Raw genomic sequence first — 16,869 nt, 5'->3', positions numbered from 1 at the left:
CCTCAACATATATACCTATAGGTATAGCCTACCATATCCCCAAAGAAAGAAACTAAAAGGTCGAAGTGTCATTTCCAAATAATAAAAATAAGTATGCAACTATAATAAATTAATAAATTATGATTTTTTTTTAACACATTGATTACAGTACTGGTATCTTTAATATTGAAAGTTAAGTATTTGCATCATGGGCGGCGCAGAATGATAAACAGACAAGGTGTGTGTTTATCAATAGATTGTTATAATATCTGCATCTGTGCGGTTCATTGTCATAAAAGGAGCAATCGGTTCCCCGTCTACTGTAGTTTTCTCTGTGTTCACCCCTCCACAGCTTCTTCTGAAAATTTAACGTCCAATATAATGCATATTCCAGTGCATGTGGAAATAGGGTTGTACTAGAAATGCAAACCGTAATTTTGTGTATAATATATATATATATATATATATATATACACAGTACTGTGCAAAAGGCTTAGGCCACTAGTATTTTCATCAGCTAAAAAATGGTTTAAAGTCAGTTAAAGTCGGTCTTTGGCTGTAGTGTGTCAGTAGGAAATATCAGTTTACATTTCTAAACATTCATTTTGCCATTAATTATAATAATACAGTGAGATTTTTGTATGGAGCACAGGCTGTTGTCAGACTCCTTGTGCAAACAAAAATCTCACTAGATTATTACAATTAATGGCAAACAGTGTTTGGAAATGTAAACCGATATTTTTTACTTACTACAGCAAAAGATAGAAATAACTTACTTTAAACCATTTTTTTAGCTGGTAAAAATACTAGTGGCCTAAAACTTTTGACAGTACTGTATATATACATACATATATATATATATATATATATATATATATATATATATATATATATATATATATATATATATATATTATAATAGCCTCATTGGGGGCTGAGACCCCTAAACTGAAAATCCAAAAATCGCCGCTGATTTGAATATATTGCAAACTCACAAAAAAAAAAAAAAAAAAAAAAAAAAAGAAAAGAATGTGAATTGCCTATCCCATCTCATTGTTTTGGATAAAAACAAAACGTCAGATCATATTCAAATCTAGATTTATTTGCATTGGCCTATGTCATGAAATACTCTCTGTGAACACACTTGACTTGGCCAAAAAAGCGCAAGGGACGAATTTTCGTTTTATAAAAAAAATGTTTACATATTCTACACTCCTGGCGCGCACACGCATTGGGACAGGTTAGATCCCTCCGTTTCCCCTTCATGCGAGCCCCTGGTATCAAGCTCCTTACCGATTAAACTCCTCTCCTCCTGCTGCCTGTCCCTCTTGCCCGCATCACTCACTGCAGAGCAAGCATGTTTTTGATAACGCTGCTGTGTACATTTCGGAATTGCTAACGACGAGGCACATTTTGCGGCATCCGCCTTCAAATTTTTAAGATACTTTTCCATGAACTTTTCAGCACCACCGTTTCGCTTTGGTCTGTAGATTCTGAGAGGTGAAGCGATATTTTAACATAGGCGAAGCAAGACTTTATCACTCTGTGGTGCTTTGTGATGGGCCGCTGTCCCTGGCGGGGGTGGGGGGAAATGTACCGGCCCAAAAGTGCGTCGGCCCACCGGGAAAATGCCCGGTGTGCCAGATTACCAGTCCAGCACTGGTTGTATGCCTAATATAAAATAATACAAATACAAATAATATAAAATAATACAAAACCAGTAATCAGTAAACGCTATGTAACCAAATAAATAAGAAACGTAGAACGTTAATTAGCAAAACTAATAAGAAAGCTTGGAAGCATCGCATACACCTTGATGTAATATATATATATATATATATATTTTTAAAAAAGTTAATTACACAGTTGTAATAAATAAAAATCAGCAAACACTGTGGAACCAAATAAATATGAAACTTCCACTATCACCTTATATAAACGGCAGATAACAGGCTTTTTAAAATACAAAATATTTTTAAAACAGGCACTATTGCATTTCGTTTTGAAAGTCTTCCGCCATGGTCTTGTCTTTCTCTCTCCTTGTCAGTCAGCTCGTGTGAAGAAAAATTCATTTTACTCATCTATGTGCTTATAGAATATTGTGTATGGGTCTGCTTTATTTAAACCTGCTATACGAATGATATAAGAGAAGTGTGTTAGGGCCCTAAATATAAAGATTTGAATCTTGGGAGTATGACGTAGCAGAATGTATTTGTCTGACTCTTACTATGTGTGGAAAGTTACCAGTTAGGGAATGTAACCTTGAAGGCTAGGGAAGAGATATAAATTGGAGTGAGCCCTCCCTTCTGGGTCGCACTCTGCAGTAACCTGTGTTTCTGTATGACTGTCTGACCTTCTTTGCAAAGAATAAATTATAAAAGACATTTGACTGAGTTTGTCTCTTACTTTGGTGAGAGTCGGTTTTATTTTGCCACAACAGCTCGACTAAATATTTTTATTATTTAACAAAATTTTAACAGAACTTTTTTAAAGAACAGAATGTAGGTAAAAAAAAATGACAACCACTTTCATACAAAGTATAAACAACAGTAAAATCAAACAACAAATTATGTTCCACATTTATTTTTAATAGGCATGCTGTCAGTTTTTCCTTTTAGCTGTGGGCAGGAGTCGACGAATTTCTGGAGATCTTTTGCATATACTTGGAAAGTTGTCCCTGCAGTATATGAGAGAGCAGAAAAGTCCTCCCAGAATCTGTGTCCTTACAGAAGTATATATAAAGCAATAAATAATAAAATAACAAAGGACTACAAAACTTACACAGATTACTGGAAAATAACAAACAAGAACTTACCAGTAAAACTACACATTGTAGTGACATAAATATATACATAAAACATAGTATATAAATATAAAATATAGTAGTAATAGTAAAACATGCAACAGTCAGTAGGTGTCACTCAACTCCACTCTGGTACCAGGGGTGCTCAACCCTGGTCCTGAAGATCGACCTTCCTGCAGAGTTCAGCTCCAACCCTGACCAAACACACCTGGACCAGCTAATTAGGATCTGAAGGAGCACTTGATAATTACAGACAGGTGTGTTTCATTAGGGTTGGAACCACTGATCTATAATAGAGAATATTATATATAGATCAGTGGTTGGAACTAAGCTCTTCGCGTCATTTCTTTTCCCAAACCATTTAAGCGCAAACCCCGCCCCCAATGCGAAAACCATGACTCACGTTTCTGGCTTGATTTCATTGGTCAATCCGGTTACGCGGTCACCTGAGAAGAAGTTTAGAAATCAATCAAGGTCGTTGATGATGGACGCATTGCTGACAAACGGTAAACGGTTCTTTTTAATAACATTTTATTATTAGAAGTATTTGTAGGTTTCAATGCAAGTTTTTTTTTTTTTTTTTTTTTTTTTTTTTTTTTTAATTATTATTATAGTTTTCATTTTAATATTTATTTTTATCTTCGATCGCCCTCAGGAGAGACTTACGCTTGTTTAGGCTGTGGAGAAGGCCAAGCCGTACATATTAAGGTTAAAATTTTGAATTCAGTTAATTTTATGTAATATTATATCTAAATGATATATATATATATATATATATATATATATATATATTTACACACACGCTGCCGTTAAAAAGTTTGGGATCAGTAAGATTTGTATTGTTTTTTTTTTTGTTGTTGTTGTTTTTTTTTTGTTTGTTTGTTTTTTGTTTGTTTTTATAAAGAAGTCTCTTCTGCTCATGAACTTTGCATTTAATTTAATGAAAAATACAGAAAAACAGTAATATTGTGACATATTATTGCAATTTAAATTACATGTTTTCTATTTGAATATACTATAAAATATAATTTTTTCCTGTGATGCAAAGCTGAATTTTCAGCATTATTACTCTAGTCTTCAGTGTCACATTATCCTTCAGAAATCATTCTGATATGCTGATTTATTATCAATGCTGGAAACAGTTGGAAAGAACAGCATTTATTCACAATAGAAATCTTTTCTAACAAAATACACTACAATAATTATACAAAATTTGCATATTACAAATATACAATATATGCCTATTACAAATATACATATACAAAATTTGCATATTAGAATGATTTCTGAAGGGTTTTGTAATAAATATATTCAAATAGAAAACCAGCATTTTAAATTGCGATAATATGTCACAATATTACTTTTTTTTTTTTTTTTTCCCTGTATTTTTGATTAAATAAACCTGGTTTACTGTTATGTGTGTAAACTTTGGGCCATCTCAGTTATAATACTAATGGGCGAACTCTCTGTCCGGTGACTTCTTTTTACTTTTACAGAACAGACCAACCCGTTCTCATCAATTTGCGTATAAATAACACTTTACACTTTCCAGTTGCGTGTAATACATACGCCAAAGTCCAATTTCGCGTGCATATGATACGCCAATCGTTCCCATTATCTTCTGTGGAGAGCAGATGCTACAAATACCGCACAGCATCTTTTACGGCAGTGACGTCACCAGCGAGGCTCGGTTTGCCCCATTCACCTGATGCATATACACATTTAAACAGGGAAGAAAGGGCAACAATCTTTTCTTTTGTAATGAGATCATTATTTTAATTATTTCGGTGCTTCTGTATCTCCTTACGTGGGCTCTTGTGTTAAAATGGAATTAGTTAGAACAGTCGGCTGCTGCGTTAGCACAGCTGCTAACATTAGTACCCTTCATCAAAGTTGTCCTAAAAGCAAAACCCCTTCTTGTCTTAGGACAACTTTGATTAACTTTTTTGATCCACTTCAAATGTTGACTACTGTATTACCACTATAACTGTAGTTTTACTGTGGTATTTGTAGTTATAGCACAACAACCACAACGTTTACCATAGTTTTACCACTGTAAGTATAGTTTTACCAGTAACTGTGATTTTATTTTATTTTATTTATTTATTTATTTATTTATTTTTTACAGTATACTTGTTGTAAAGCACAAAATGCTTGCCACACCTTTCCTTTTTTTCTGTGGTTCATCATAATATTTTTATAATCTCGTAATTTTGACCAATTCTGTCAGAAAGCTGCTAGAATTAACAGGGAACTTGAACTGGAAGCTCCCAGTGCTGATCTTGAAGAAGTTATCAAGGAGGCTGAACAAGTCCTTCAGTGATTCAACCTTTCACAGTAATGTTGAAGACATTTAGCTGTAACTGATTTGCTTTAATGCGCACATCCTTATTTTATCTGTTAATAATAACTTTCCTTACAGTCGTTCCTCTTAAATATTTTGGTTCCAGATTATTTTTAGCACATTGTCTCAACATGTATATATTTCTCTTTGTTTCAGCTGAAAGGGAAGATGAACGGAGGCCAGTCATGGGATCTGAATTGGGCCATTTACATGCATTTACGGAAAAGACTAAAGGCAAAGATTTCCAAAGGAATCTCAGGGTCGGCCTGAGCATCTTGACTAAACTGTACTTTAGTTACATTTTGCACAGCTTGCTCCACGGCACCATCAGAAAGAACCACCAACAAAGTGTCATGTCGAACTCATTCATACGATTAACAGCAAATCAGCAAATTTATATTGTTTTGTACAAGTGTAGTTATGTAAAATTCTACGACTTTCACTTGTACTTTTGTCATTGGCCATTGCCTGAACTCTCATGCTAATTTTGCCCATTGTAAGTAGTCGGAGTGTTTGGATCATAAAGTTTATATTAAGTCCATTTTGTTCTTTCTTTATTAACCTTTACAAATTGCCACTGTCCCTTCCCGTTCTAACAGTACATGATATCTTAAACTTAAAGCTGTTCACACCATGAACAAGAACTATGATAATAACTATTTTAGCATCTACACCAACAGATGACAACATTCTGTTTACTGTTATACATGCTGCACTTACAGTATGTTGTTGTCTGCCATCTGTTTTTGTCAATGTTTTTTTTTTTTTTTTTTTGCTCATCATGTGATTAATTCTCTTTCTTCCTGTCTTGCAGGATTTCTCACAGACTGCTAAGTCCTTCTTCATCAGCTCTCCACAATTTCAGCCCTCCCAACAGCTTCCACATTGCTTTCTCTCATGTGGCACATCTGCACTCAGTACTTTACTGCCGTCTTCCAGTTTTTGTGTGTCTACTTTTTTTTTTAATTTCTCCTCTACAGTCAACACTCACTCCCATCTCTACTGTGGGCACTCCTGTCAATATACTGTATAGTGATTTATAACTACCACTAACAACTAACTATAAAATTATAATTATTAATCATTCATTTGTCTTGCATTTAGTCACAATAGAAGCAAACAATGATGAAAGGAAACAGGAAATATATCATATAAGGTAATAATTGTAAAATATTGAAGTATTGCTCTTAATCATTTGTGCCTAACTTGTTTAAGGGAAGAAATATTTGGCATCTTGTAACATGTTCTGTAAACAAATTCTCTTTTTATTTTTGAGTATTGTAAATTTTTATAATCAACAGTTTTTTTGTTTTGTTTTTCATTTTTTCATAATGACACAAACTGTAGAGAGAATGCTGTTCTGAGCACTGTTTATCTGGGAAAAGTTTGACATATCAATAAACATTGGGAAATGACTACAAAATGTGTGATTTCATGATTTATTATTATTATTATTATTCCTATAATTAAACTGGCAGATCTAAGAATGCACAGTAAAAATAGATGGGTTATTTTTTTAACCCAATAGATGGGTTACACATATTGGGTCACTATGTTGGGTTATTTTCTAAAACGTTGGGTTATTTTTTAAACATCGTTGGGTTGTTTTTAATAATAACCCAGCGTTGGGTTTAATTGGTTCCCGCGGCGACAGTTCAAATTTTAACGGACGACGGTGACTGACGACAGAAGAAGCTGCTGCTGCATCAGTATGAGGTGAGTAACAGGGTTTTGATAACTCTTATAACATTATACTTATAAGAAGAACGTGAAATCCACTTCAAAATTGAACTTTTGTTGTTGTATGTTTGTTTTTTAACGAAGTTGTAGTTTCCTTTAGTCAGTGTATTGTAACGTTACTGAGAATGAGCTCCATTGTAAACGAATAACTTCACATTAACGTTACCTTAGCTGTCCCAGTTAGGCCGCTAGCAGTAATAAAGTAAATTAAAATTAGCAGAAAGTTGTAAAACTGTTTAGAGATGTATTACAGTAACCTAAAGTTAATAATGTATGGTGAAATGTATATAGGACTACTTATGTTACTGAAATCACCGTCTACCATTACTACAGGTTTAGTATTATTTTACAGGTGATGAAGGGTTCTAGACGTACGGTTTCTGACTACAGTTTGTTTGGTCGCACTAATGATTATCACATTTAACGTTATATATAGGAAATGGCTAATGCTAAATGAGACATTGGTGTTGATTTGAACCGCGCCGCACGGATCATTCAACTTCGGTCCAGTATGTAAGATTCGCTCAGCGGCAGCTCAGAGATGCGCTCAAATTCGGCGAATTCTCTGTTAGAAAAGTCTAAAAATAATCACATTTTCCCAAAAGAAAGACGTGATGGGAGAAACGAAGCTTTTCAAAGTTTCGAATCAATTAAACGAATCGCTTCGCAAAATGATTCACTGCTTCCAATCGTTCGTGACACAACGGCGACGCCTGCTGGTCAAAACAGGGCAAGCGTCAGTTGTTTGGAAAGCGAGCACTAATTGGAATAACACTAAATGTGTTTTTATGGTTTATTTATGTTGAATATTGTTATGCATATATTAGAATCGCCTCTACTTACAGCCATTTCTCATATAAAGCTATGACAGATTTGCATGTTTTTTTTAAATGTGTACTAAATGTGTTTATACTTATTTTTAGACATTGGGTTCTTCAGTGAAGGGAAAACTACAACACTGGAATCTCATACATTAAACATCCACATGCCAATTAACTGAAATATTTCAAGGTAAGTAAACTATTTATATTAGTGATCCATATACATTACCAGTCAAAAGTTTTTGGACAGCAAGATTTTTAATGTTTTTAAAGAATTCCCTTCTGTCTAAGCCTGCATTTATTTGATCCAAAATACAGCATTTAAAATAACTGCTTTCTATTTGAATATATTTTAAAATGTAATTGTCCAGTCTTTTCAAAGCTTTTAAAATAGAAAGCAGTTATTTAAAATAGTAAAAATATTTCACAATATTACTGCTTTTACTGTATTTTGGATAAAATAAATGCAGGCTTAGTGAGTAGAAAAGAATTCTTTAAAAAACTTTAAAAATCTTACTGTTCAAAAACTTCTGATTAGTAGTGTAGGTTTTCCAACAATTATGAAAAATGTTTCTAGTTTATCTGTAAAATGTTTCTTCTTCTGCTTCATCTTATCACAGAGGAAGGAGTGAATGAAGGAAGTTTTATGCGACCGGATGACACCAGCATTTCTGAACTCCAAGAACTCCTCCCAAGTTTTAGCATTTTCAACAGTGAAGTAGTGGAACAGAAGACCTTACTACAAGCAGTGGATCTGTGTTTCAGACATTTCTACATGTCCCCCAAAGCTCCTCTGCACCCATTTGCAGCACACAGTCTTTAATGTTCCAGGAGTTCTTTCAACACATTACCTCTTCCTTAGAAACTTTGTATCTATTGATCTGTAAAACTTTTTATGTTGCTGATTATCAGCAAGTCCAGCAGCCAGCAGATTTACTTTGTTTTATTATTATTATTATTATTATTACTTGTGTTTATGATTTTTTATTTTTGTTTTATTGATAAAGGTTTGTATATTATGTTTGTTTTATTTGTGCACATTTGTGTATGTGTTGATATAAATAAATATGAATTGATACACATTTATGACCCTGGACAACAAAACCGGTCATAAGTATCATGGGTACATTTGTAGAAATAGCCAAAATTGCATTGTATGGGTCAAAATTATCAAATTTTCTTTCATGCCAAAAATCATTAGAATATTAAGTAAAGATCATGTTCCATGAAGATATTTTGTAAATCTCCTACCATAAGTATATCGAAACTGAATTTCTTATTAGTAATGTATTGCTAATAACTTCATTTGGACAACTTTAAAGACAATTTTCTCAATATTTAGATTTTTTTGCACCCTCAGATTCCAGATTTTCAAATAGTTGTTCTATCCTATCAAACCACATATTAATAGAAAGCTTATTTATTGAGCTTTCAGATGATGTTTACATTTAAATACAAAAAACTCGACCCTTATGACGGGTTTTGTGGACCAGAGTCACATTTGTTGGTTTTGAATTCAGTGTACATCTTGAAAATATGTCAGTTGTGTGTGCATATTTGTGTTTTGAATGTATTATATTTTCACATTCTTGTACACTTATTTTGTAAACATTTGCAGTATGACTGTTTTACATTTAAAAATATATTTGTAAAAAAAATATTTGCATATTTAAATAAACAAAATATTTATTTGAAAACAAAGTAGTGTTATAGTGTATTTTTATTAAAATAAATAAATAAATAAATAAATAAAAACTGATATAAATGAATCTAAATAATTAACTCAACTGTTGGGTTACTTTTAACCCCAACTGGATTTTAACCCAATTCATTGGGTTAAAATAACCCATAGATGGGAAGGTGCTATACCAACCCATAGTTGGGTTACTAGTTGGGTTATTTTTAACCCAACATTTTTTAGTGAGTGACCATTTCCAGGTCCATTGATTAATTGTTTATTTAATACACTATAAATACACTGTAAATGTTACAGAAGCTAAACTGAATAGTAGAAAAATACTGCATGTTTAACTTTTTTTTTTTTTTTTTTTTTACATTTTGATTTATTTTTCAAACAGGATATGCAAACGTTTTACTTTAGTTATTGTACATTAATATTGGTGTACACAATGTATACCAAAATATATGTATATATATTTATATATACCTATATACTGTAATCAACAAATATATTGTTGCATCAGGGTAACTCCACAGTTTTATATGGAGTGGCGACAAATAAATCGTTCAACTGATTATCCGTCCATTTCCCACAAGAACCCGGAAGATCCTGTCATAAATGACCAAATATGGACAAGTAAGTGTGACGCCTCTGCTCAACTGAGTTGCCCTTGGCTTTGAAGTTCCCATGGCACTCGTAGAACTCGCTGTGATTGGACTATCTTTTAAACCAAATTAAAAAACGCTTGATGTTGCCATTTTGCAGTTATTATTACGTCTGTAATACCCTCAGTTAACAATACAGTGGTGAGTAATTGACACTTTACAGAGATTGTAGCCCTAACCCTAAGCATATCTTCTTTAAACTACAAATAACAGCGCTATCTTTTTTCGCGTTCCATCGATAGAATGGCAGAGGCTTATGGGTAATGTAGTTTAGAATGTTTAATTATAAAATCGGTGAAAATACAATCTTTTTTTTTTTTTTTTGAACAAAGCTTATTTAAACATGTTCATTGTGCAAACATCTATGGCATATTCAAGAGGCAGGCTGAAATTTGGTATTTTACTTAGACCACTTTTTAAAACACCTTTATACCACCTTTCCATATACGTTTTAAAACATTATGCAATAACATAGCAAAAGTAGTTGTCCTGCCAGCTTTCTCTTTGTCATTATAATCAGACACTGATTTACAGCCATTTTAAATGTTATTTTATTTTATTTATTTATTTATTTTTTTGCTCTTCTAGGGGACTCTACTGGGTCCCTAGAGATGGAAGGGCAGTAAAATGTGCACAAATCTCTTCTCCTCATCGACAACACACTGTGCTGAGTCACATTTTTGAGATTGTCTTTTCAGCAACTTGCCAATATGTAAGTTACAAGTCATGGTTATCTTAGAATAAGAATTAGACAGTTCCCAATTGAAATGGGCTCCACTGATTTCATTAGATCAGGAGCAAGAATACAGCGATGACGCTAAATGAAGACACAAATGTAAAAAAAAAAAAAAAAAAAAAATACATATTGTGATCCTTCATTGTATTATCACACACTTTCAATGTATCATTCAGTAAGACAAGGTACAGACAGTGTGTGTTTATGGTGCAAAAGCCATACAATTCATGCAATGCAAAGAATCATAATGTAAAACATCTCATTTGTGTCTCTGTGTCAAATTTTCTTTATTTTATTCTTTCTCTGATGTGAAACATCAGTAATGTGCATGCTCATCTTGCTTATAATACAGTATTAGATTCATATCTATGTACTGAGTATTGATCTTTCCCTGGTCCATCACCCTCAGTTGTGCATTAAGTGTCTGTAGCAATATGGTCCATGTAGTCTCTTCTAATTCATCTTTTAGCCTTCCCTTCAGGTAACTGAATGTCATTAATATGACCAAATGTTCATGCCTTAATTAAAACACTCATGATAGTTAGGTGTATTGTTTACAAAATTAAATGGTGTTTTCACCAAACACCATCCCTAACACAGAATATTCACCATACTTTATTATCCAACATCATGTGCAATACTTTACTGGAGAATACATCATAAAGACAGCTAAAGTAGATTATAAAGACAAATGATATTCAAGAGAAATAAAAATGGGTTATGGTCAAATTTCTTGAGCATCATGGAATCACATTCAGTTTCCTGCTCATCATCTGAGCTCTCCTGGTTTTCTTCTTATTATTTGTTTATCCATAAACTTCTTCCATGTCATAAACAATTTGCAGTTGTTATCCAGCACACTACAGTACAAGTGATGAACAAAAGAAATGACCAGTTCAAATCAAATCACTTTATTGTCACAATACCATAATCACAAGTGTACAGGTGAAATTATTTTGTGCAAACTGCAGCATTACAGTATGGATGAAAAATATTAAATATATGCAACACACACACATATACATATACATATACAGTATATATAAGGGACTCAGTACATGCAGAGCACAATATATGGTAAATATTACGCTATACAGTGAGCACAAAATGAAAACAATGATAAACAATAATGACAGTGCAGTACGGTATGAATTAGTGCAAACAGAATGTCAGGGTGCAGAATAATAGTGAGTCAGAGTCCAGACAGTGTAACTGTTAGAGGGCAGTACATGAGGTTGATGTGCTGTGTGTGGTGTTACTGGTATGAGTTCAGTTCAGTCTGATTGTCTGTGGAAAGAACTTGTCTCACAGTCTGCTGGTGTAGGTTCTGCAATAACTTCTGCCTGATGGTAACAATGAGAGCGATCCATGCAGTTGGCTGGAGTCTCTGATGGTCCTCTGTGCTTTCCTCACACACCACCTGATGTAGATGTCCTGGAGGGACAAAACATGTATTAAATGTTGTAAATCAATAAACAATATATAGAATTTGAATTTATAGTTGTTGCATTGGACTTACCATTGATTCTTGTTGGAGGTATGAATCCCTCCACAACTCTTGTTGTTCAGTTGTGAAGTTTACTTTTATGCGTCGTAACATCTGAGCCGTCACAGTAGAGCCGTCCGTGAATGCAGTCTTCACAGCAGATACCTGATGGCCATTGAATTAATCTCTTCATCAGCTGGCTTCATCCTCCTTCAAACAAACAGACAAAACAATAAGTCAACAGAGAAATAGTGTTGGTGATTACAGGTGCTGGTGTCAGTACTCAGCATATTCAGTCATTTCCTGCCCAAATTCCAGAGACGATGGCACAGTTGATTTGCTAATTCTAGGAGCTCGAAAAAAAGATGTGTATGTGAAAAACAATAACGTTATCTTTTGAGAGATCAACATCATATGCATATAACTAGATTGCTTGAATACATACATACCAGTGGAAATCTGCCTTTTCTATTTGGGCATAAGAAGACCATGTTCATTCCTCATTCATCAGGACTGGTTTGACTGGCTTGCTGTGACTGATTTTCTTTGTGTTTTTGGTCTCCAGCTGTAAAACAAGTAAATATTTATTGACCCCATGTTTAATTATTATTTTTGTTTGAACACAGAACAGATGAACTCAGGAGCCTGCTGGAGTTGCCAGGGAACTTGAGCTTGAAGTATATAATTATAACTGCTTATAATTATATACTTCAAGCTCAAGTTCCCTGGCAACTCCAGCAGACTCCTGAGTTCATCTGTACACATCAGATTCAGAATCTGAGAAAAGGCCATCATGTGAACTCTCAGTTTCTACCTTACAACAGAGCGCAAAAGAATGTGTAAGTGAAGAAGTAAAGGAATAAGAGGAAGAAAAATTTTGAAGAATTTTGTCTGCAAGAGTGAGAGGAAAGCAGCATTAGATTTTTTTTCTTTTTTTCCGTTGTGTTATTTTAATTAATGTTATTGGAATTATTATTACTATCACTATTATTACTGTTATTATTTATGATATTTCTGCTGCCGTCATCATGGAATATTATTGTTATCATCATCATCTTTAGTATTATTATTATTTAGTATTACTATTGTTATTATTATTATTATTACTACTACTATTATTCTTGTTCCTATTATTATTATTATTATACTTGCTAAGTACTATTTAAATACTATTACTAATATTCAGATTGTCATTTTTGATTATTTTCATTACTGTTATTATCATTGCTGTTCCATTGCTATATCTATTATTATACTTGCTACTACTATTCCAATACTACTAATATTATTCAGATTGCATCTCTGCTCTTTTTCATTACTGTTATTATCATTGTTGTTCCATTACCATTGCTGTTCCATTGCTGTATTTATTATTATATTTGCTACTACTGCTACTCACATACTACTAACATTATTCAAGTTGTCATTTCTGATTACTGTCATTACAGTTCTATTGATGTTTTTGTGTTTTGTGTTTACCGTATGTTGTATGTTGTGCACTAATACTAATAAAAAAAAGATTTTTTCTTTAATAGCAAGCTAATATGAATTCTTTAAATATGATTACCTGCTGACAATATGTTGTAGGCAGTTTAAAGGCCTCTTCACACCAAGGATGAATCCACACTGCAGCTATTTAACAAGAAATGACAGAGAGAAACAATATGGTTGGAAACTCTTTCAGAACAAATTTTTTTCAGATGATGAACAATAAAAACATTGACAGCCAATCAAAATCCACCAGACTGTAAATAGTCTGAACATGTAAATGCAGACAACATAACTACAGCACACGCTTATAATAAGCAGAATGTTATTTTCTGTTAGTATGAAAAATAAAAGGTTAAAATAGTTATCATTGTAGTTCTTGCTCTTGGTGTGAACAGCTTCAAGTGATCTGATTTGGCCAAATTAACTGAAGATCTGATTTGTCACGTGACAAGTTAGTGATGGGAGTGTTGACTGTAGAGGAGAAATTAAAAAATAAGTAAACATGCAAAAACTGGAAGACAGCAATAAAGTACTGTGAGCAGATGTGCCACACGAGAGAAAGCGATGTGGAAGCTTTTGGAAGGGCTGATATTGTGGAGAGCTGATGAAGAATGACTGCAAGACAGGAAGAAAGAGAACTGATCACATGATGAACAACAAAAACATTGACGACAATGGCAGACAACAACATACTGTAAGTGCAGCATGTATAACAGTAAACAGAATGTTGTCATCTGTTGGTGTAGATGCTAAAATAGTTATTATCATAGTTCTTGTTCATGGTGTGAACAGCTTTAAGTTTAAGATATCATGTACTGCTAGAACGGGAAGAGACAGTGGCAATTTGTAAAGGTTAATAAAGAAAGAACAAAATGGACTTAATATAAACTTTATGATCCAAACACTCCGACTACTTACAATGGGCAAAATTAGCATGAGAGTTCAGGCAATGGCCAATGACAAAAGTCAGGTGAAAGTTGTCGTATTTTGTACAAGTATGCTTGAACAATATGATATACATTTGCTGATTTGCTGTTAATTTTATGAATGAGTTCAACATGACACTTTGTTGGTGGTTCTTTCTGATAGGGCCGTGGAGCAAGCTGTGCAAAATGTAACTAAAGTACAGTTTAGTCAAGATGCTCAGGCCGACCCTGAGATTCCTTTGGAAATGTTTGCCTTTGGTCTTTTCCATAAATGCATGTAAATGGCCCAATTCAGATCCCATGACCAGCCTCCTTTGGTCTTCCCTTTCAGCTGAAACAAAGAGAAATATATACATGTTGAGACAATGTGCTAAAAAGAAATTTGTGACCAAAATATTTAAGAGGAACGACTGTAAAGAAAAGTTATTATTAACAGATAAAATAAGGATGTGTGCATTAAGGCAAATCAGTTAAAGCTAAATGTCTTTAATGTTACTGTGAAAGGTTGAATCACTGAAGGACTTGTTCAGCCTCCTTGATAACTTCTTCAAGATCAACACTGGGAGCTTCCAGTTCAAGTTCCCTGTTAATTCTAGCAGCTTTCTGACAGAATTGGTCAAAATTATGAGATTATGAAAATGTCATGACAGACCACAGAAAGAGAGAGCAAAACTATGTGTAAATGAATTATGGATTACATTTCGGAAAAATAGGAACAAGTGATGGCATTTACAAGAGATGGTTTCTTTAAAGAGCTGCTGGAGTAAGTGATCTGATGTAACCGCAAGACAGAAAAAAAAATTAAATTACAATATTTACAATAATTTATAATTATAAAATTAATTTATATAAAAATGTATAAAATAAATTATATATATATAAAAAAAAGTATTAAAGGTGGCATGCATTGTAATTACTGTGCTTTACAAATAGTACACCATAAAATCACAGTTAATGGCAAAACTACGTTTACAGTGGTAAAACCATGGTAAGCATTATGGTTATTGTGCTTTAACTACAAATACCACAGTAAAACTATGCTTACAGGGTAAAACCATGGTAAACGTTGTTGTTGTTGTGCTTCAACTACAAATACCACAGTAAACCTATGGTTACTGAGGTAAAACCATGGTAAGCATTGTGGTTATTGTGCTTTAACTACAAATACCACAATAAAACTATGGATATTGAGGTAAAACTACGGTAAGCATTGTGGTTATTGTGCTTTAAAAACAAATACCACAGTAAAACTATGGTTACTGAGGTAAAACGTTGTGGCTGTTGTGCACTGGCTACACATAATATGGTCAAACAACAGTTACTATGGTAAAAATATGGTAAATGTGCAGACTTTTACAACGATCGCGTTTATCACGTACTGGGTTGGTTGATTTGTAAGGCTGTCATCAGCCACGTGAACATGATTAAAACGATTTTATTTATTTATCTATTTCAAAACTGCAACAGTTAGAAGTTAGCTTAGGCTAAGGTCAGTGGTAGGCTAATGTTAGCAGCTGTGCTAACGCAGCAGCCGACTGTTATAACTAATTCCATTTTAACACATGACCCCATGTAAGGAGATACAGAAGCACCGAAATAATTAAAATAATGATCTCATTACAAAATAAGAGATTATTACCCTTTCTTACCTGTTTGAATGTGTATTATATGCATCAAACGGGGCAAACGGAGCCTCGCTGGTGACGTCACTACCGTAAAAGATGCTGTGCGGTATTTGTAGCATCTGCTCTCCACAGAAGATAATGGGAACGATTGGCGTATCATATGCACGCGAAATTGGACTTTGGCGTATGTATTACACGCAACTGGAAAGTGTAGAGTGTTATTTATACGCAAATTGATGAGAACGGGTTGATTATACCTGTATAAGGCACAATATTCATATACAAACAGTCTCTTAAAAATAATATTCCTCACATTTATCTGACTAGAAAACAAATGTTCTTATAACAGGCAAAGGGAATGGGAATGTGCTGCTTTACTGTCTCATGGACTTAAAAATCCTTATCAAGCCTGTGGAGACAATTCAGTTGTTCTGGCAGTTACAGAGAAGAGCACAAACTAAAGAAACTTATTTATTGAAACATTATTATTTACAGAACATAACACTGTAAATGAAAAAAACAAAACAAAACAAAAACAAACAACAACAAAAATAAATAAATAAATAAATAAT

The 16,869-nt window shown here is 33.5% G+C and overlaps 1 long non-coding RNA gene across 2 annotated transcripts; it reads right to left on the bottom strand.

Annotated features, from left to right (window-relative positions):
• Positions 1-11,471: 11,471 nt before the first annotated feature.
• On the bottom strand, positions 11,472-13,081 carry LOC127158042 (uncharacterized). Of its 2 annotated transcripts, XR_007826049.1 has the most exons (4): positions 12,965-13,081; positions 12,705-12,820; positions 12,289-12,465; positions 11,472-12,203 (listed from the first exon to the last, which is right to left on the bottom strand). It is a non-coding gene; the product is annotated as an uncharacterized LOC127158042 (long non-coding RNA). The 2 variants fall into 2 exon arrangements; XR_007826050.1 differs by lacking the exons at positions 11,472-12,203; positions 12,289-12,465 and adding an exon at positions 12,543-12,608.
• Between the last annotated feature and the right edge of the window lie 3,788 nt (positions 13,082-16,869).

This window comes from Labeo rohita, unplaced genomic scaffold, assembly GCF_022985175.1.
Source record: "Labeo rohita strain BAU-BD-2019 unplaced genomic scaffold, IGBB_LRoh.1.0 scaffold_1312, whole genome shotgun sequence".
Classification (NCBI taxonomy): domain Eukaryota; kingdom Metazoa; phylum Chordata; class Actinopteri; order Cypriniformes; family Cyprinidae; genus Labeo; species Labeo rohita.
This window is presented reverse-complemented; position numbering and strand designations above follow the sequence as displayed.